Source organism: Thamnophis sirtalis, unplaced genomic scaffold (assembly GCF_051295495.1).
Source record: "Thamnophis sirtalis isolate CommonGarterSnake01/CBP01778 unplaced genomic scaffold, rThaSir2_p1.2 scaffold_9, whole genome shotgun sequence".
Taxonomy (NCBI): domain Eukaryota; kingdom Metazoa; phylum Chordata; class Lepidosauria; order Squamata; family Natricidae; genus Thamnophis; species Thamnophis sirtalis.
The window spans coordinates 32,540,204-32,562,760 of NW_028261389.1; the positions used below are offsets into that span (position 1 = coordinate 32,540,204).

General features: G+C 37.3%; 1 protein-coding gene across 2 annotated transcripts in view; it reads right to left on the reverse strand.

Annotated features, from left to right (window-relative positions):
* TCF20 (transcription factor 20) overlaps window positions 1–22,557 on the reverse strand; it is a 165,031-nt gene that overhangs the window by 117,471 nt on the left and 25,003 nt on the right. For both annotated transcript variants that reach the window (XM_087723248.1, XM_087723247.1), the window contains exon 2: window positions 18,135–18,229. The gene's annotated coding sequence lies outside the window, so the exon portion shown is untranslated. The remainder of the gene's footprint in view (window positions 1–18,134; window positions 18,230–22,557) is intronic.

Genomic DNA, 22,557 nt, shown 5'->3' on the forward strand with positions numbered 1-22,557 from the left:
TTCACTCACAGAGGCACTGTGGGCTGGTCCTTTGCTATTTTCAGGGTGGCCCTGTGGGCCAGATCTAAGCACCCTGCAGGCCACATCTGGCCCCCAGGCCTTGAATTTGGCACCCCTGTTCTATAGTCTCTAAGAAGCTGATGCCAGGTTCATAAGCCATTTATGATCTTCCACCAGATTAATCCTGTGTCCTTTCATTTGCAATTGTCACTCTCCATGAAAGTCCATCAACTTTTTCCCTGAGTTCTTGCTATTCAAAGAAAAACCTTATATCTCCTTGCATTCTCAGCACCTACTAAATCTTAATTATCTTAGTTGCCTTAAATATAAATCCTGCTTTATCAATTTCATTGTCTTTGAGACAGTAGATCTCGAAATGGCTGATTTATCAGCAATTCCTATAAGTTGGCCATTGTGACTTACTGATTAAAGATAGTTCCTGCACCTTTTAATCCAATTTGGAAACAAGAGGGGAGGGGGCAATAATGAATAAGTGGAAGAAAATATAGGGAAAGATCCTTCAGACCTATCTCTACTTCCTGAAATGCTTTATTGCTATTTCATATTAACCTGTGATTCTCTTTCTTTTTACTGACCTTAAATGGAATTATCCAGCATCTTTTTTATTTCATTAGAATCACTAGAATCAAAGAAGACAACTGTATACAGAATTATGATATAGGTAATATACATTATTTCCACTTTTTTTCTCCTCTTGAAAGAATTGCTATAGAAGTGTTGTGGTCTGCGAGCAGCCTGCGGAGCTGGCAGTAGAGTCAGACAATGAGGAGGTTGGGGAGGAACATGGACCAATCTTGAAGTCCGGGGAAGGCTTGGATGAGGGCTCTGTGTTGGAGGCAGAGAGAGGGCCAAGGTAGTTATGTGCTACCTCTGGAACCTCCAGAGACTGACACCAGTGAGGCAGAAGAACAGGGTGAGCTGCTCCTAGTGTGCACATGCGCAGAGCTGCCAGAAGGCAAGAACAATTAAGGAAAAAAGGGCAACTCGGGAGTAAGGCTTGGAGATGATTGGTCCCTCCCATAAGACATAAAAGAGGAGCAAATGGATGTGAGCCTTTGCAGGAAGCAATTAATTCATATAGTCGGTTCAATCTCTGAGAAGTCCTGTTTGACTCTGTGCTACATTTGGCCTTGCAAAACTAATTGGCAATTAGGTCTCTGGCAGCGTTTCAAGGGAGATAAAGGTGAGTGCTTATCAACATTACCCTGAAAGACTGTGGCAGACCTTTGTTCGAATCTTCATAGACTGTTTGTGAATCATTAGGGGCCATGAATGACCATAATTCATAGCCACCTAAATAAAAGAAGGTTTTTGGGACTAAGATTGTGATTTATACTGTCTCAGGAGGCCTAGGTGAGAATAAGAAGCTGCAAAATATGGGATTTTGAAAAGTTGATTATACAAGACAGAGTGAGAAATTATTTGTTGTAACAGTCTGAACATGATGATGTGTTTTAAATATTGTTTTTTATTCATATCACATTGAAATTTTATACAGATTAATGCACTATAATTTAACAATGATTAAGACCAGTGTTTGAGAATGAACCTGGAAATATACTAAGAAATATAAATGAATTCTATTCAATTTACGGTTTCTTTTTTCCTGTTTGCTCTATTTGTTACACATGACATTTTTATAGGTTTGCACATTCCTGATTAATGGATACATTGCACTTAATACAACTTCAAATGATGTTTAACATTATACAAATAGTCCTCGAGTTATGACCACAAATGAGCTCAAAATTTATGTTGCTAACTGAAACATTTGTTAAGTGAGTTTGCCCATTTTATGATTTTTTTGCCACTGTTATTAAGTGATTCATTGCATTTGTTAAGTTAGTAACGTGGTTGTTAAGTAAATCTGGATTTCCCATTGACTTTGCTTGACAGAAGGTTGCAAAAGGTGATCACATGAACCTAAAACACTGCAACTGTCATAAATATGAACCACTTGCCAAGCATCTGAATTTTCATCATATATATAATGGGGATGCTGCAACGGTTGTAAGTGAAAAACGGTTATAAGTCACTTTATTCAGTGCCGTTGTAACTTTGACTGGTTACTAAATGAACTGTTGTAAGTCAAGGACTACCTGTATATGACCTGAAACAGTTCCTAATCCTGGCATCCTAAGTATATAATTCTGTAAAAAAAAAAGTGGATGGAACTTATGTTATCATGTACAAATTTTAAAATGTTTTGATAAAATGTTAATGTTCATGATATAGGAAATGGCATTTAAATTTCACAGCAAATTATCTATCTAATCTTAATAGAAAAATAAAAAGTTATACTTTAAATATTATTATGATAAACATTCCATTAAAGTCATACCTTAATTCTTTATAAAGAAAGCAAAAGTCCTTTAATCCACATTGTGAAAGAGAAATCAGAAGAAAACACTAAAAGAAGAAGAAAAAACTCTATAAATTGTGGATTACGTTACAATGAGTTTATTTTTCTGTATAATATCATGCAAATATTGATTTTATTTCGTAGGAGCATAGCTCATCTAGTGGTGAAATTCATTGGGTGATGTTGGGGCAGCCGTTATCTCTTAACATAGAATCTACTTCACCGTCGCCTTATTGGTGAGGTCTGGACAGCATATAAATGAAATAAATAAATAATTGAATAAGTAAATAGATAAATAAATAAATATGTATTAGATAAAACAAGTACTGAGCCAGTTTGCTGTAGTGGTTAAGGTACCAGGCTAGAAACCAGGAAACTGTGAGCTCTAGTTCCACTTCAAGCAAACCAGCTGGGTGATCCTGGATCACTCACTCTATAAGTCTTAGAAAGCAGGCAACAGAACTGCTGGAGGTTGTTCAGTCAATCACCAAGAGTAAATTCTGATTTGAAACACACACACACACAAAACACACTCATCAAATACTACAAACTGGATACACACGTTTCAAATCTGAACCACTTTGAAACAGCACTTTCCCAATTCTGCTAGAGAAAAGAAGCAAGAAAATATTTCATTGCCAGTTTCTGACACTCACAAAATTTGCCTCTCTTCCCCCAGAAAAAAAAATCTTAATTTGAGATTTTTTTAAAAACTAGAAACAAAAAAAGTAGAGATAATCAACCACCATCACTTAATTTTCATTATTGCTGAGTGGAGGGCTGGTTTTTTTTTAAAGTGATCAATGTAATTTTGCTTCCAAATCATGACACCTTCCAGTCAACTTGTCAGTAAGTCACAATGGCTGACTCTTTTGGTATCTTTATGTAGTAAGATCCTGATACAGACTCAGAAAGCCTCTGCAATTGGCTCTTTCTCCTTTCACCTTTTGACAGGAGTTATATAGCATTACATTCTACAGAAACCTGTAGAAATTTTCCATGCCATGCAGTTCTACAGTTTTCAGATTAAGGCTGCAAATATTCCCACAAATTTCAGGTCTTCTGTCATCTTCTCTGGCTTCCACTTGTTTTAAGTTACTCTCCAAAGTAAGTTACTATTATCTTCCAAGTTCAATCAACCTCCTTTTCCTGGGAATAATATGTAGTCGACTGGTTGAAAAAAGTCCCCCTGAAAACAATTCAAGTAACCAGGATAATTTTATTTGCTATCTAAAACAGCATAAATTATTTCCTTCCTTCTCAGTTATACAAGCAAGACATTTGGTTTTTTTAAAAAAAATAGATATGCAACAGATCAGATCTGATTAGAAATCAGATGTCTTTGCTATTAGCAAAAAAATCCATTTCCGACAGAGAGCCCCCTTCCCCCTTGTAGAAAGTCAGCCCCAATCCCCCAGAAAAATGAAATGTTTTGGGAAATACTAAAAGGGCAGAATATTATATTTCCTAAAGGAGAAATGGAGAATCCTGCTGTTAAAGACAGAAAGCAGAGTCAGTGTTTCTTAATAGCCCCCAGCAGATATTTGTTGTGCCCATTAAGCAAGATTGGGCCAACCTATTCAGAAACCAGCCCCAGTTTCCCTTCCCCAAGCAGAAACTGTAGAGGCCAACTTTTAGAAATGCAGGTTTGGTAATCCATTCAAGGCACAATATTTTGAGACAAAGGCAAAATGGTAGGATTAGAAGCAGCCCCTCACCCAAGATCCAACACAGGATGAAAGCTATTAAGCTACAATAAGAATTGCCCTCTCTCAGAACACAAGCCCCTTCATTGCACCATCCCAGAGCAGTCCAAACTTCAAACTTGGGAGATCAGATAAACAATAAATCAGAGGTTGACCAGATTAGCTCAGACAAGCACCTGGTATTTGCATTTTCTCTTTTGCTTATAGAGCCAGCTACGACCCCTACATAACCCCATAGGAATCTGACAACAGCCAATAGAATACATGTTCTTGCACAGGAACAGGAAGCTCAAATAGAAAGCCCAGAGAAGGTATAAAAAAAACCCACTCTCAACTCCATTTTGTCAGCTGCCCAGAATCACAAACTCATGTGCTTCTGCTTCATCAATAAACCATCTTTCCAATCAGCCTCCATATTTCCAGTGTCTTTCTCCCAGCTTAGAACTGAACTAGGATTTTCCTTCCAATACCCTAATTATCATAGGTTATGGAACATTTCAGAAGACATAGATATTGGACTAAAAAGCATATTTAACCCAATGGTTACAAACTGGGAGGGTAAATAGTTTTTTTTGTCCCCAGTATTTTATTTTAAATAAAGTCTTCCTTTATCTCTTCTTCCTTAGTGACTTGTCCTACTTTTCACTTTATATATTTTCTATTTTCAGAAACAGCTTCTTCTGCTTCCTTTTTTCCCAGTGGAATTGTTTGCATTTTTAAAAAAGTACTGCAAATATAAGTCTTAAAATTATCTATTCATCTTAAGCTTGTTTTCCCAATACTTTTCCTGATGTGGAATCGTAATTATTTATGTTCTGACTTTATTAAAATCCAGTTTTTTGAAGTCCAAGATACAAATTCAATTGCACTGTTTTAGTTATCCTTGAATGTATGATAATGATTCCTCTACGTTCATTTTTTTGTTCAATTTCTTTTTACTTAGTTTTCCCTTTTGGTTAATGTCCACTGAAAGATCCTCTAATTCTTCTCTCCTTCCCTAAAGAAAAACTGGTTAACAAGTTGGGAACTGCTTGAAAGGACCATACAATGTTTCTCTCTCAACAGATGTAGAGGTAATTCAAGTCCCCTACCACTATTACTTCAGGCTTTCAGATCCACATTTTAGTTTTAGCAAACATCACCCATATATTGAATATAGTTGAACATTCAATTGTAGACACTATAGTAATTTTGCTTTTATTGTTTTTTCACTTATTTAACCAATCCTGGATTAACAGTTAAGGAAACGAAATATATGCATAAGGCAAGAGGGACACCACAAGGTTCCCCCCCCCCAAATCACATATTTAACTATTTCACTGCCACACTGGACTGCTATTGTTTTTTTAGCACTTTTTGAGTCTTAATGTCTTGTCAGGCTGTAAGCAATGAAAGGGCAAAGAAGCACCATAGTTGAACTATGTTTAGGGCATCAGTTGTTCTCAATCTGGTCCTGATTTAATTCCAGAAAGTATCTATGATTATCCAATTAATTCATTTGGCTTTCTGAGCAGAAGAAGATAGTTCTAACATACTGTACTAATTATTTTCCCTTTCTATGGCTTCTTTACATTTGAATAATTTTTACTGTTCAGATGCTATCATTTATGGAAGATATCTTGCTATGTCTCCATTGTACCCCATAAATCATGTTTTTCTTCAAAGTAGAGAATCAGTGTATAAATAAACCCATAGATTTTATGAGAATATTCTTCTTTGTCATTGAGTGACTTAATGGATTCTATTGCAACACTATCACTTCTGTCTACAGTGCACAACTATACAACATATAACTATAACCTGGGATCCAGACATCAACGTTTTCTATCAATATTATTTAAAGAACTCTTCTTTTCCAGTACCTTGCATGGATTAGAAAGATGGATAAGAATTCCATCTCAGTTTAAACGTTTCTTAACTTTCCTTCCCAGAATTTCAAAATTTACAGTTGTAATTGCAACATCATTTGTCCCCACATGGATTAGCAAGAAGAAATAATTATCAGTGGAGTTGCTGATTTATCTTCTTGCAGAATAAAACTGTGTGCAATCTGCCTTCAGGGACTGACAGTGTCTCTTTTTTCCTCCCCTGAAGACTCAGGGCCTATTTCATCCATGAGAGGCTGATATGTATTTTAGTTTCTTTGTTTCTGACTGTCATTGTTGTGCACTGGGCTTATTTCTTTGATTCTCTTTCTTATGGAGAATTACCTCCTTCATTGCTCTTTCAGTCACAAATGTTTTTCTGATATTATAAAATGTAATCTTCTTGTGTCAGGTGAAGTAGAGTTGCACTCTACTTCCTTTCTTCGGTTACTGTTATGAGATTGTACATGCTGCAAATATATATCAGCTTGTCTCAAGTAGGATTACAAACATGCCTGAAGCACTTTACTACAAACTCCAGTCCGTTTCCATTCAGTTTCTTAATGTACCACTAGTAGAACTTTATTTCTTTCTTCTTTCTTAGGCTCTCAAGGGGGAAAATGTTGGGGTCTTTCCCTTAAACTTTTCATCTGTGAGCTCTTTTTGACTTTTGACTTAGGAAGAACATGTGGATTGTTGGCACTTTGGAAAGACTTTATCCCCAAAACTATAGATGCAACCTTCCTTAAAAAAACCCAAGACTTTCCACTATGAACTGATCAAAGACCTGTAACAAGACCAAGGAATGTTAATGGGATTGCAGGTAGTTGCTAAAAGGCTTCAGTCGGGCAACTAAGCATTTACAGGTAGAAAAGGGAGCAAACCAGGTCAGAGAAGCGTCAGCTGGTGTTCCAGTCATTGTACACATAGATAGCTAAAGGCCCCCTTTTTATTTACTTATTTTTATTCCACTTGTTTTTTTTTTAAATAAATAATTCAATAGCAATAGCAATAGCAATAGCAGTAGACTTATATACCGCTTCATAGGCCTTTCAGGCCTCTCTAAGCGGTTTACAGAGAGTCAGCATATTGCCCCCAACAATCTGGGTCCTCATTTTACCCACCTCGGAAGGATGGAAGGCTGAGTCAACCCTGAGCCGGTGAGATTTGAACCGCTGACCTGCTGATCTAGCAGTAGCCTGCAGTGCTGCTTTTAACCACTGCGCCACCTTGGCTCAGTATCACCTATTCAAGGTAGCAAGCATACCTAAAACTCCTTCCTTCTCCAATTTTCCCCACACAACCCTGGAATAGATTGGGCAGGGAGAAAATGACTGGTCCAAAGTCACCCAACTGGCTTTCATACTAAGGTAGGACTAGAATTCAATACTAAGGTAGGACTAGAAATCATCAGATTTCTAGTCTGATGCCTTAACTACTCAACCAAACTGGCTCTAAATGTGGCAAAAAATATGTACAGCAAACAAAAGTGATCTCCTAAAATGCCATAAATACAAGAACAGTAAGATAGTTTGCAGCTGCCTCTCATACTTGAAAAATTGAAAAACACAGGGATAACAGTTCTTTCTAGAACTGTGCTTTCTGGCCATGGACTGTAATCTGTTTCTCTATAAGACTTTGCAAATTAATAGCCATGCAGCCTAAATGATACTGATGTTGATGTAACGGATTTCAAAAATAGTTTACTGAAATGTCCATAACCTGTTTCTTTTCCAGCAGTTCCTCAAGTACAAAAATATGAGCTCAAGGTTTATATCATATGATCAAATAGCCTTCTAAGCCAAAAGATACCTGTCATAATGGAACTACAGGTAGTCCTCAACTATCGCAATTGAGCCCAATATTTCTATTGCTAAGTTAAAAATGTGTTAAGTGAGCCTTGCACCATTTTGCAACTTTTCTTGCCACATTTGTTAAGTGAATCTTGTTAAATTAGAAACACAGTTGTTAAGTGAATCTGGTTCCCATTGGCTTTGCTTATCAGAAGGTTGCAAAAGGTGATCATGTGACTCCAGGACACTGCAGCCATCATAAATGTCAGTCAGTTGTCAAGCTGAATGTAAATCACATGATCACGGGGATGCTGCAGTTATCATAGGCATGAAAAATAGTCATAACTCACTTTTAAAGTGCCGTTTTAACTTTGTTTTAACAGTCACTAAGCGAACTGTTGTAGTGCACCACGTAGAACACATCACCAAAGAATAACACAGAAATAGGAATTTTAAAGATAATTAAGAGGAATTAGTCCATCCCAGAAAGATTCTCAACCTTTTCTTCACCATGGACCCACTTTAAATATCTTTTGTGGTGCAGACCATGGCCACAGACCACCCAGACTTACCATATTTTTCAGAGTATAAGAGCACCAAAGTTTTGAAGAGGCAAATTAAAAAATATATATTTTTTGCACTCTGCAAACCTCCCACAAACGGCCTGTTTATCGTGAAAATGGGCCAATTTTTTTAAAAAGAGCATGAATAGCCCTTAGGAGGCTTGTAGAGTATTCCCAGGGAGGGGGGCAAAAAGAAGCAAAAAACGGCCCATTTTTTGTGAAAACGGGCCCATTTTTTGTAAAAAGAAAAATGGGGGGGGGGCATTAGGAAGCTTATAGAGTGCTCCTAGGGATTGGGGGGGGGCAAATTTGAGCAAAAAAACGGCCCATTTTTTGCTCATTTCTGCCCTCCCCAGCCCCCAGGAGTTCCCTGAAAGCCTCCTACAAGCTATGCGTGGCCATTTTGGTGAAGGGGCGGGGTTTCAGGAGGCAAAAAAATGCTGTATTCAGTGTATAAGATACACCCAGATTTTCAGTCTCTTTTTTGAGGGAAAAAGGTCCATCTTATATTCTGAAAAATACAGTAATTCATAACATTTCTTGAAAGCTTCACGGATCCCGTGATGACATCGTGGGCCCGCAGAGGTCCACAGACCACATTGAAAACTACTGGTGTATCCTATAACAATGTATAAAGTCAAGATGGTATTTGGCTTATAAAGCCAAAAAGAAAAAGATGGTCCAATGTGAAACACATTGCACCAACAGTGTGCAACAACTGTATCAGATCTCCAGAAAAATGGCACAGCCTGCATACACTCAGACTGGAACACATGAACAAAACTGAACATAGCCGCTCTTTCCTGCTACAAATGACATTCTTCCTTACCCTGCCAGTGCACAAGTTATCTTATCCTGATGACTGCCATTTGACTATTTAAAAGTTCCCAGTAATCAGTAAGTCACTCAAAATTAAAAGACCCCTTAATTCATTATACTCCCATCTTTCAATTGAGATTGAAGGTGAAGAGTATGCCAAAAGAGGGCCTAACTTATTACTGTAATTTCTTGGATGTACTCTGGACCCAAATCAGTTGTTAGTGAACTTTCAGGATCAATTTAATAATTATAATGAAATATTACATGACTACAAATAGAATATATATGTCTTGTTGGAGTTCATAAACTCAGATACGGCTTCATATGGCTCCTGGATAGCATATGCACCACAAAGTTAGTTTTCTCCTTTACAAAACTAAAATTATACCCTTGCACAACTACTTTCTTGCACCCGTAAAAATGCAGAATGATTTAGCTACAATTAAAAGCCACAATTGCATAGATACTGACTCTATTTATTTTTTATTTATTTGATTTCTATAGCCACGCATCTCAATAAGTGATTATGAATGGCATACATCATAACCGAGATAATCAACAAGTCGCTCGGGGAAGCATACATTATAACCATGATACAACTTCTCCAAGGCACTCTTTCAAATGCACTGAGTGGAGTATCTATTATCTATATCAATGGAGAAGGTAGTTAGGGAGAGTACTGTGTTTGTTTCATGGCCTAGGCAACAATCTATTTGCCAGTCTTCTGCTTTCTGAGATTCGTAGCATTTCATACAACTCTTTCAGTCAAATGTTATCTGGAACATCCTTTCCCTCAACTAATTATATCAAGATATTAATAATCGGAGATTCTCATGCACAGTAAAATTTATGAAGACTCACATCATGAACTCATGAGTTTAAGATTAATTCCTGGGAATTTAACCATATAATCAATTATCCCCCCGCCTTCTTGATCTAGTATGATCTTTCCTAAATCTCAACATGCTCTTGGAAAGCAGCCCCACCTTTCTTAATAGCCCTCAGCAGATGTCAGCACTTAAGAGATAAAGAGATAGGTAGCTTTATTCATAAGCAGTTCAAACTTCAACCAAACTTACCTCAGACAAACTCCTGGGATTTGTACATGGCCCCATGGGAGTCTGACAAGAGCCAATAGAATGCATGTTCAGGGATAGGAAGTTCAAGTGCAAAGCCCAAGAGAAGGTATAAACACCCCGCACTCTCAAATCCATGTGGTCAGATACCCAGAACCAATGTGGTTCTGCTTCATTATTAAACCATCTTTCCATCAGCCTCCATGTTTCCCGTGTATTTCTCCCGGCTTGGAATTGGAGCAGATGGATATTTTTTTCCAACAGTAGCAATGTCATGTTTCAAACTGAATTCTATATCTAAACCATGTGATGCCACATTCCTTGTGTCTTTTGTGGATCTTCACTATTCAACCATTTAAGAGCCGAGGTGGCGCAGTGGTTAAATGCAGCACTGCAGGCTACTTCAGCTGACTGCAGTTCTGCAGTTCAGCTGTTCAAATCTCACCGGCTCAGGGTTGACTCGGCCTTCCACCCTTCCGAGGTAGGTAAAATGAGGACCTGGATTGTTGTTGGGGGCAATATGCTGACTCTGTAAACTGCTTAGAGAGGGCTGAAAGCCCTATGAAGTGGTATATAAGTCTAACTGCTATTGCTATTGCTATAATTTCTTTGGGCCCTAGCTCCATGAGAAGGAAAGGAATTCTGCATTATGTGCAACATCATATAGATTTATATAAAGAAATTAAAAGATTGTAGTGGGGCCTGCAGACCAAGGGTGAAATTCAGCAGGTTCTGACAGGTTCTGGAGAACCAGTAGCGGAAATTTTGAGTAGTTCGGAGAACCGGCAAATACCACCTCTGGCTGGACCCAGAATGGGGTGGGAATAGAGATTTTGAAGTATCCTTCCTCTGGAGTGGGGAGGGAATGTGGATTTTGCAGTATCCTTCCCCTGCCACGCCCACCAAGTCACATCCACAGAACTAGTAGTAAAACAAAATTGAATTTCACCACTGCTGCAGTCTAGCTGAGTTGCCTAGTGTTACTACTATTTCTTCTTTCATAGCTAATCTTTCCTGTAGCTTGATCTTCAGGTGCACTGCCAATTTAAATACTGGGACATGTGTATAGAAATCTAGGTATTTGAATAACTTGATTATAATTTATGTTCCTGTGCACTTGGCTCAATTGTGCCTTCAGGATCATTTAGTTTTCCCTTCATGTCAGAAAGACTATTACTACAAGTCCCTGTAATTGTTTTGGTAAGGTTTTTCACAAGTGCTTTGCCACTGCCTCCTTCCAAGGACGGAGGGAAAGTTATCGGCTCAAGGTCATCTAGCTGGCTCATGCCTAAGGTAGATTAGAATTCATGATCTCCCAGTTTCTACCCTGATGCCTGAATTATTACAGCAAACTGGCTTTCATAACCCTGGTTAAAAGGAGAAAATAGGGAGAGAGGTTTTCCTATTTTGCTTTATTCAGACTCCAATTGAGGAGAAACAATTTATCCATTCCAGAATATCTGACAGCATCGCAAAGCTACCTGCCTGGTGGAACTTTCATGCTGGAAATATACCTGGATTCTCTAGGAACATCTGCTTCTATTGATGTTTGACATAGAAAAGTACAACCACCACCTCCCTTGCTACACACTCATTCTTATCCCCTTTCTAATCATAGTATGGAATTTGCATTTTTCCCAGCTATCATGGATTTTTCTCCTTTAAAATTGGAATTTTCCCATTTCTTCCCTATGTTGCTAAATTTCCAGATATGTTAAATCTTTACTCTTGGAAAGCATTTAATTTTTTCCCTTCAAAGTTTGCTACAACCTCTCAGATCTTATATTTACATATGAAGATGGCACTAATCATAATTTTTACTTTGATTTTCCAAGCAATCAGTGAAAAGACTAGCCACATCCAATCCCTTCTCAGAATACCTTATTACCTACAAGGCACTGTGCCAAATTTCAGCAAGGGCAATCTCGGATGTCATCCAGAAATTCATGTAAAGGCAGAACTCTTAGGTAGTACACAAAAAACAATATTACTGCCAGATCAATGACTGAACAGTACTGAAAAACAAAAGACAAATCCTATCAGAGAAAAACCATGGGTATTGTGCTTCCCTCCTTCTCAGCAAATAACTCTGACATCTTGAAAGCATCCATTACTTTTATTTATTTGCTTTGATTAATAAAACACACAATTCAATCACAGGGACTCACAACTCAACTATAGTCCAATTCCAAAGACAAGTTGGGTCTGGCTAATAAGAATGTTGACAGCAGCTGTGTTTTAACAGGTTATGAATGTTTTTGTTGCAATGTGTATTTGCCAAGTATAATGGTTCAAAATATCTATTTCATAAAACTCTTCTTGCCACAAATATAGTTTTCTGCATGTAAAAGAGAACTATGTATTTAACAGACATTAATGAAAGGGAACTTAAGTTATTGCTAGATAAAAGAGGAGCCTGAACTAATATAGGAAAAGAAGAAAATGCCCTGGCGGAGGATAAGAATCTGAAATCCAAGATTAAAGCAGATCTTTGGGAACATTTCTTAACAGTAATCTCTAAAAGACTGCTATAGGAATTTTGAAGACATGAAACAAGCTATAAAAATCAGGGTTCAGGATACAAGGTCCACTAATTCTGCTTATCTGTCCAAATATCTATTAGTTGGATTTTATTCATACTAACTAATATCAGTGGCTTTCTGATCAGGATAATGATTCAGGAGCATATATTAAAGATTCAGGATTGGGCGGCATACAAATCTATTCAAATTCAAATTCAAATAATCTAAAAGCTGATAAAAAATATGGCAACAAAGTTATTGAACATTTTCTAACTTGAATTTGTTAAGATTATCCATTCAGAAATTGTGTGGGATGTAAGATTTAATAAGTATTTGTTTTCATTCTTCTGGTACATCAATCCACAATATTAAATAGAAAAGATTTTGAATTTCTATAATCCATACATTTGTGGGACATCAAAGCTTGGGAAATCTCCTAAACAATCCAGAAGCATAAGTACTAAAGGCAAGCTGGAAGAAACTACACTGTCAGCTAATCAGGACTGCAATGATTGCATGTCATTTTAACTGAAAGGATTTCTCCAACACGGTGATTACATTTTTGACTGGCTGTATGAATATCGTAATGAAGGAGGATATTGTTTTTTATTACGATATTTATTCCGCCAGTTAAAAGGTCAGTAGTGGAAATGTTGAAAAATTGAGCCGTAAGCAGAGCTTTATCCAGGAACATTCAAAACGGGCATCTTAGCTAGCTCATCTATATCCATAACATAAAACCAAGAAAACAGCAGTATTGCAAGCACAAAAGTAGGTACAGGAGTGTAGATAAAACCCACCCAAAAATCAAAATTGTTCTTTCACCTACTTATTATCCATGTTATATTTGGGGATACTTTGCCCTAACTCAGCTCTATGCATTTAAATCAGCATTGTATTTGGTCAGAAGAAAAAGAAGAAACCAGTTAAACAAGTTACCCACAATTATTGAAAAAAATACGTTCTGGGAATAGAATTTTTCATTCCCTGCCAACAATGGATAAAAAGAGACAACTTAACCTCAATAGTAGAAATCTGATTTTTAAAATCTGTTTCTCCACTCCAAACCTCTTCAGTTGTTTTTTGTAACATCAAAAAGGATAGGAAAACATTATTGGAATTGCCCACAGGGAGCTGTGGATTTCAGATTCAAGGCTCTCTGGAAGTGAAGCCTCTCAGTAATTGCTCATCTGTGTTAATCTGGGAGAGACTGATTATCCCCGATTAAGAAGAGAATATACCAGTAGAAAAACCAACATAGTTAACCCTTTCCCAGTTAGGTTAGGAAATGATTGAACTAAAAAATAAGTGTTTTAAAATGAAAGCAAGCCCTTATTAACTTCATTATCAAAAACTAGTTACAAGAATATAATGGACACATTGCATAGGTTTAACAAAATAGTTACAGTTAAAAGTGCAGGTACTCTTTGACTTATGGCTATTGAATCTGGAATTATAGTTGTATGTCATGCTAGTCATTAAGCTGATCATCATGTGACCGCACTCAATTTTATTATCTTTTGGAGAGTAGTTGTAAAGCAAACAGGGTGTTCATTAAGTGAATGCACGCATGGTTAAGCAATTGTTTGCTGGGCATTTTTTGGTTGAAAATGAAGGTAAATGCCTATCCTGGCAAAAAATATCATAAATTGCAGTCACGTGACCATGGGATACTGCAAATAACTGTAAATAAGAGCTGGTTGCTGAGTGCCCAAAATGTGATCATGTGACTGTGCGGGAAACTTAGGAACTTTGAATCCTGTTGTAAGTATATTTTTGGAGATACGTTGTAACTTCAAGCATTTGCTAAGGGACCAGTCATAAGTCAAGGACTACCTATGCTTATGATTATTCACATACTTCCACCATAAGTGATTCCTCAAGTTGCTCCCTAAGATCATGATGTGTAGAGAAAGAAGACAGAATGATTAAATTTTAGAGTTTATGAACTCTTTTGTCCCAAATGTTATATACTAACTATAATAACAAATCTAACAGGATAATTGTTAAAAACTAATTCCCAAATATAAATACTATTTCCACTCCCACATCTGATGGCACCCTTTCAACAAAATATAAGAATTCTCAAATTATTACCAGCCCAACAAACAAAGCTCTACATTTATTTCTTTTTCAGGGATAGTGCCGTCTCATTCTTGAAATATAATTTTTTTTTACTTTCCCACTCCTAACTCTAATTCTTTGTTGACTTCTTCCTCATTTTTTAATCCTCTACTCTTTTCAGCAGTTTTCTCTCAGGAGTTTCAAATGTTATTTTTTCAATCACCTAGGTAACCAACTTTCTGCTGCATTCTCTGGTGAATTTATTTATTGTTCTATTATGCATTATCTTTCCTATATCTAGTAAGCCTTCTAGGAATGCCGTCTTGAGCACCTGAAAAATCATATAATGAATAATTTTCATTTGAAGTGAGCTCACACAAAATTTCTTATAGTAATTAATTTGTACATATAGTTCCTGACCTATGACCACAATTGAGCTCAATATTTCTGTTGCTAAGCAGGACAATTGTTTTGCCCCATTTTATTTTTTTCCCCACAGTTGTTAAGTGAATCACTGCAGTTGATACGTTAGTAGCATTGTTGTGAAGTGAATCTGGCTTCTTCATTGACTTTGCATGTCAGAAGGTCATAAAAGATGATCACATGACCACAGGACACTGGAACGGTCATAAATATGAGCCAGTTGCCAAGGGTCTGAATTTTGATCGCATGACCATAGGGGGTGCTGCTATGGTCATAAGTGTGAAAAATAATTTTAAGTCACGGTTTTCAGTGCCACTGTAATTTCGAATAGTCACTAATTGAATGGTAATAAGTCGAGGACTACTTGTATAATGAGAACACTGAATTTATTTTGAGTTTTGTGGGAAATCTGTTCATAATTACAGTAGTATTGACATTACTCTTTGAAAGATTTCAGCATATTTAGGTACTATTCAGTCATAAAGTTCACACATAATACTAAACCATAATTTGTTAAATAAGTCATTACGGGGGAGCGTTCACATACTACAGCAAAACATAAAGCATGGTCTACAAATCAGAGAGCTGGGATTCATTCAACACAGTAAATCTATATTATGTCTTATTTTGAAGTGTAAAATAAACTAGTGACAGCAGATTATTGGCTTGCTAAAAATTAGTGCAAAGGTAGGAACATTTGAATCAGGATCAGTAGTGGGTTTCAAATTTTTTTAGAACCTCTTCTGTAGGTGCGGCCTGCTTTGTGGGGGTGGCTTGCCAGCCATATGACCGGGTGGGAGTGGCTTGCCAGCCATGTGACCGGGTGGGAGTGGCTTGCCAGCCATGTGACTGGATGGGCGTGACCAACTTGTAAAATGTGGTGAAACTCACTTAATAACGTTCTTGCTTAGCAACCAAAATGTTGGCTCAGGAACTCTGGCATTGAAGTGTGCAAGTCTTAAAGCTGTCAAGTTACAAGACCCTTGCACTCCTAACCCTTTAGAAAAAAAAACCGCAGGGGTGTTCAAACTTGACAGCTTTAAGACTTGTGGACTTCAACTCCCAGAATTCCTCCTCTCACTCTGCATCTTGATGATGTGCGGACGGGCGGGAGGAGGGAGCTGGAACCAGTTCTAAATGGCACTGTAGATTTGTGGAACCTCTTCTATAGAAGAGATTAGAACTGGCAGAAATCCACCTATGACCAGAATGATCCCTTTTAAAAAAAAGAAAAGTTATTAATTTACAGCTAATCCCATCAATGGAGAGAGAGAGAGAGAGAGAGAGAGAGAGAGAGAGGGAGGGAGGGAGGGAGGGAGGGAGGGAGGGAGGGAGGGAGGGTGGGAGGGAGGGAGGGAGATAGTAGTTCTAAGACTAAGCCTATATATGCTTGAAGCCTATATATGCTTGTAGTAAAATACAGATAAAATACTTTTCTTGCATTGGATATACATAGATAATCCTTGACTTATGACTAGTTGCTTAACAACTGTTTGAAGCTAAGACAGACAAACTCCCTTCTCCAAAAAGTTACTACTCCGAAAATATCCCATTTCAGAGTTATAACCACTGCAACACCCCCATGGTCATTTTCCCTTACAACCAACTGCAGAAATGCTGCAGCACATTCCTCCTGGTTTATATCTCCCCATCCCATTCTACGAGGTTCCCACTTTGTCCCTCATCATTCCTGGGCTACATCATTGCATCCCAGAAATGACCGCCATTTTCAAAGCAGACACAATTCATTGCGCTCGTGCCAAACTGATGTCCATTTCTGGGATGCAGCCATATGACACAAGAACCAAGCAGTCCACTCTGCTTCCCTAACACGGTCTGCAAAGCCCTGCAGAATATTTCTGTAAAGAAATCTCTTTTGCATCCTCTATTCTTATTTGTAAGAGTATCTTTTCTGCTGTTTTCATAATTCTGCCCTCTCACTGAAAGAATTCAGTCCATGCATTCAACTTTTATATAATTTCTGGAACGCTGCAAAGCTTCCCACCACCAAATCAAGGAAGCCTCTGCCTGGGCTGAGAAGGATATCTTAATTCCAGAATTGTTCTTTTTATAATTAAACACAAGGATTAGCATCCAGACAAACAGACACTTTTCATACTTTGGGGGCTTTTTCCTGTCCTGATTCCAATACTATCATGTTGCTTTTTCTCCTTAGGAATTTAGTGATGTTTGTCCATATAACAATTCCAAATTATTTACATTCTTGCATCATGCTGTTCTGAGTAAATCATATTTCAGCAGGGCCAAAGACTTATTTAATTCGGAACTGTTTCTGTCTCAACTGTTTTAATCCAAATGGGGATGCAGCCTGTTTGAAAAGTCCCACCCACAGTGCACTGTTTTCAGAATCTCTGCAGGGAACTCTGGGATAAGTGCCCAGAAAGTCTGTAAATGGAATCTAAAATTACTTTTAAGTAAGACAATCCAAATGTGAATGCAGAGCAAGCCCCTAACAGTTTTCACCGCACCATCTGCATTCAAGATGTGGCTACACAGCTAGTTGAATTTTCTAGGGTCACCCAGCCTCTTATAGCTTTATCCACAATATGCACTGAATCACATGTTATTTGGTCTGACTTGCATAATTTCAGACAACATAATGAGATGTACAGTTAATGATAAAAGAGAAGGAAAGGAAATGGAACTAGTTAACTATTTTTTTTAAATTTATATCATTATAAATGATATAAATTTTTAGCAATGGGGCATTCAAGGCAGTTCACAAGAGAAAATAAAAATATAGCAAATACCTCACTGGAACAATATTTCAACAGATGATCTTAGTGTCTTAAATTATTCTATTTATATACAGTATTTGGACTCTCATAATGTTGTATATATTGGTGAATAGTTATCAATTAGTATTGCTCCACAATAGTTAATGTATATAGTGACATACCTATAAATCTAGTTACAATCCAGCAGCTCACAGTTCAGAAAGTTTAAGATTAGCGGAGAAGCATCTCTTGGTTGATCTTCTAGACAATGTCATTCCTGCAAACATGTCAAGAGTAAGGGTAAAATTTGTTCATTATTTGGATTTCAGTTTCAACGTAATGCAACAAAAAGGTTTAAAAATCAAACTGTTTGGGATAAGAAACATTCATTTCAGTTTCACAAGTTTTTAGGAAAACAAAAGTACTGGATTTTTTAAAAAAATGCTATTGTCTGGAGCCACTGAAACAATTTTTGACAATTATCTTAAAAAGGCTATTAACTTCACTTCTCTATTCATCCACCAGCTTTCAGAATGAATATACTGTATGTATGTGTATATCTCTGTGTACAACTACTATCTCTGTGATAACTCAGTTTTCATTAGTAAAACGTCAAGTTTCATTAAGCAGCAAGTTAAAAAACCCTGTCATGTTCACTGAATAAATAGACATTTCTATACAACAAATGATTGGCATAAAATCCCCATTAGTGTCACAGGGAGAAGCCATGGTTGATGTACTCAAACCAAGAACATTGAATTTTTTGTTGTTGCAAACTCTTCAAATCTTAATATTTTAGCCACACTAGATTCCAAAAGAAGAAAGGATGGGGAAAATCAAGTTAGAAATTTGATTGCCTTGAGGAGGAAACAATCACTAGAGAGCACATTTTAGGAAGTTGAAAGTTGGAAGTGACTAATTTTACATATCACAATTAATGAACAACTTCAAGAGAAAATTCCATCAGATCAAAACTAGAACTATATAACATTTCCAAGCAGATATGCTTGGAAAACAGAAACTGAAAATTATGCAGCTGAGAGCAGAATTTGATGTTTTACATCAGGACCAGGAATATCTAAGAAGAGATACACCCAAGAATTCCAAACAAATCACTATTTGGAAAAACAATACTAAATGAGATCATGTTGGCAACAAAAACTGAAAAGCAGATTGTGGAAGATCTGAAGTCATCAAGATATCACTTTGTTACTCTGAACTGAATATCTTAGCTTCTATAGCTATACAAAAAAAAATCATGTGATTTGTGAGCATATTTTAGAATTTATTAAAATTGATACAATAGCTGAACAAATGTGATTTTTCAAACGCTAGTAAGTATATGCTATAGTTGACATGAGAAGTCAGGGTCAATATGAAAGAAAAAACAGGAATGCAAACATCTGTGTATTTTTCTCTGCCTTAATTCATCAATTGCAATTTTGAAGCAAAATCTAGAAACATCATCTCTATCACATAAACCACTAAGTACCACATGATGCGAAGTTAAATGGAGATAACATAGCCTATCAAACATCAGAAAAATGGCACAAGGAAATGCAATCACCAGAAATGCACATCAACTTCACATTTTAACGTGGCTTAATGTTGTGGCATGACATACTTATTGGACTAAATGTGGTAAACAAAAGGTTCCCAAATGTTAATTTTGAGCAATGAACAGCAGAACAAGACAGTCATATCTGTTAGATTACTCAACAGCTAATGGGGTTGCACAGTTACAAGGTCTAGTAGGAGTTTTCTTACACTGTATTATGCATCCCCCACCCCGTGCCCATCAACTTCTTTTAAACAGTTTTAAAACTCTCAATTAATAAAGAATGTAATTAAAATAGCTCCAAGCAGCCATTTTTCTTTTAAAAAGCAGCTAAACTAACAGCAGACATAGGACTGGGATATTTGCAGGACTGCCTTCTTCCAAAAATATCTGCCTGCCCCACCTGCTTCAACAGGAAGGTATGCTCCGGGTTCCACTTTTAAATATTGTTTTCTTGTGGAACCTAAGAAGCGGGGCTTCCTCTATTTTCTGGAACTATCTGCCCTTCCACCACACACAACCTTCAACTTTGCCTGCCATTAGAAAAGCTATTAAGACCTGGCTTTTTCCTCAGGTGTTTGGGTCCAGTTGGGTGGATTCTTGTTTTGATTGTCTATCTCATTTGGTTGTCCTTTTATATATTACATACTAGGTCGAGTTTTTTACGATTAAATTGTTATTTTTGTTCATTTACTGTCACATTGAGTTGGGTGGTCATGTAAACCCACAAAATAAATAAATAAATACACAATGCAAGCTCCATTTATAGATGTATGGTCAATGTTTGCATCTCCTTCTTCTTCCCATGTAGCACAATAGATTACGGGCATTACATTTTCATATTGGTAGGAAGAGTACATAGCTATGGGTTTTTGTGATAACTGATCTGTTTGTTCTCCAGAAGTTTTTCTCTGACTTGACAAATCAAGCCCTGATTCTTAAGATCAAACAGCTGATCTGGCTCCATTGTTGTTGTTTTTAATTCTATAAAAACAGAAGAGCCTCCTGGTCCAGATAGTCATATATATACACCAGGTAAAAAGCCAGGTAAAAACTTAGTAGAGTGTACAATTGGATTCTTTCCTAAACATGTATACTAAAACTTTGACATCTTCTGCATGAGATTGCAGACTGCATTCTGACAGTATATTCTAAACATTCTTGAAATATGAGAAGGCACCTCTGGAATCACTGAAAATATGTATTAGTATGCCACAGGATCAGAGGTGGTTTCAGCCAGTTCTGACAGGTTCTGGAGAACTGGTAGCAGAAATTTGAATAGTTTGGAGAACCAGCAAATAGGCTGGCCCTGCCCCCGCTGCCTCCCAGCAGATCTTCTTTTGTTGCCCTGCACAGGAGAACAGAACTGGAAAGCAGGTTAGTGGAGTGGGGAAGGAATGGAGATTTTGCATTATCCTTTCCTTGCCATGCCCACAAAGCCATGCTACGTCCACAAAGCCACGCCCCCAAAAAACAGAGAGTATTTCTAGGCTTTATTTTCATTGCATTTAATTAGTTGGTCATTGGGCATTTCAATTCCCTCACATGCAGTGATTTTGCCCCTTTTTATGGATACAGTGGCACATTTTTCCATGCCAAACTGCATTGAAATATCGGTGCTGAATACTCAGACTGTGTTTGTCAATGATTGGATTTCTATTTCTGACTTTCCATAGAGTTTCAAATCATCCATATATAGTAAATGCGAAATTTTTTCAGCTTCTTTGGCTGTTTGGCAGCCTAATTTCATTTTTTTTTAAAGATTACTGATAGTGGGATCATGGTGGTCCCACTATCCCATAGAGGGATAGTGCGATGATGAAGAGAAGAGATGAAAGTGAATCACCCTGGAAAATTCCTCGCTTGATATTAACCATTCCGTAGATCTCATTCCCTACTACCAACTCAGTTCTCCATTGTTTCATCGCCTTTTCAGTAAAGGATGTTTATTATTATCCAATTGTATCACAGCAGCCAGTTGTTTCGCCGGATTTGGCATTGGTTACTAGTCAGGCCTCACCCAGGGGCCTAGGATGTTGTAACGTATTTTCGTAATATGCATGCAGATCCAAGCAGTGCGGCTTTTTGCATTTGACTGATGGTGATTTTGTCAATTTTTAACTGTTTTAAATGTAATTCCAGTGCTTTTGGAATAGCATCCAGTGTGCCAATTACCACTGGAATTACCACTGCTGGTTTGTGCCATAGTCGTTGAATTTCGATTTTTAAGTCCTGGTATTTTGCGATTTTTTCATGTTCCTTCTCGGCGACCCTGCTATCACCTGGTATTGCGATGTCTATGATTGTGACCTTATTTTTCTCAACCAGTGTGATGTCTGGTGTATTATGCACAAGTATTTTGTCTGTTTGTATGCGAAAATCCCACAAGATCTTGACCATCTGATTTTCGGCGACTTTTTCAGGCTGATGTTCCCACCAGTTTGTTGCTGTTTTAATATTATAATTTTTGCACAAATTCCAATGGATCATTTGTGCTACTGAATTGTGCCGCAATTTATAATCAGTCTGCGTGATTTTTTTACAGCAGCTGAGTATGTGATCAACAGTTTCATCAGCTTCTTTGCAAAGTCTGCATTTGGCATCATCAGAGGATTTTTCGATTTTGGCCTTAATGGCATTTTTGCGGATAGCTTGTTCTTGCGCAGCCAGGATTAGTGACTCTGTTTCTTTCTTTAATGTACCTGTTGTTAACCATAACCAAGTTTGTTCACTGGCCACTTTATCTTTTATTTTTTCCAGAAATTGGCCATGCAGTGCTTTGTTCTGCCAACTCTCCATTCTTGATTTTATCACATCTTTTCTGTATTCTTGTTTCGTCTATTGGGCCTTCAGTAGATTTTTGTCCTTTACTTCAATTAATAGATGTTCTTGACTTTCTTTTAAATAATCAGCCAGTGTATGTTTTTCTTCTTCAACTGTTTGCTTCACTTGTAATAATCCTCTGCCCCCTGATTTTCGGGGCAGGTATAGTCTATCAGTATCACCATGTGGATGTAAACTGTAGTGCATTGTCATTAGATGATGAT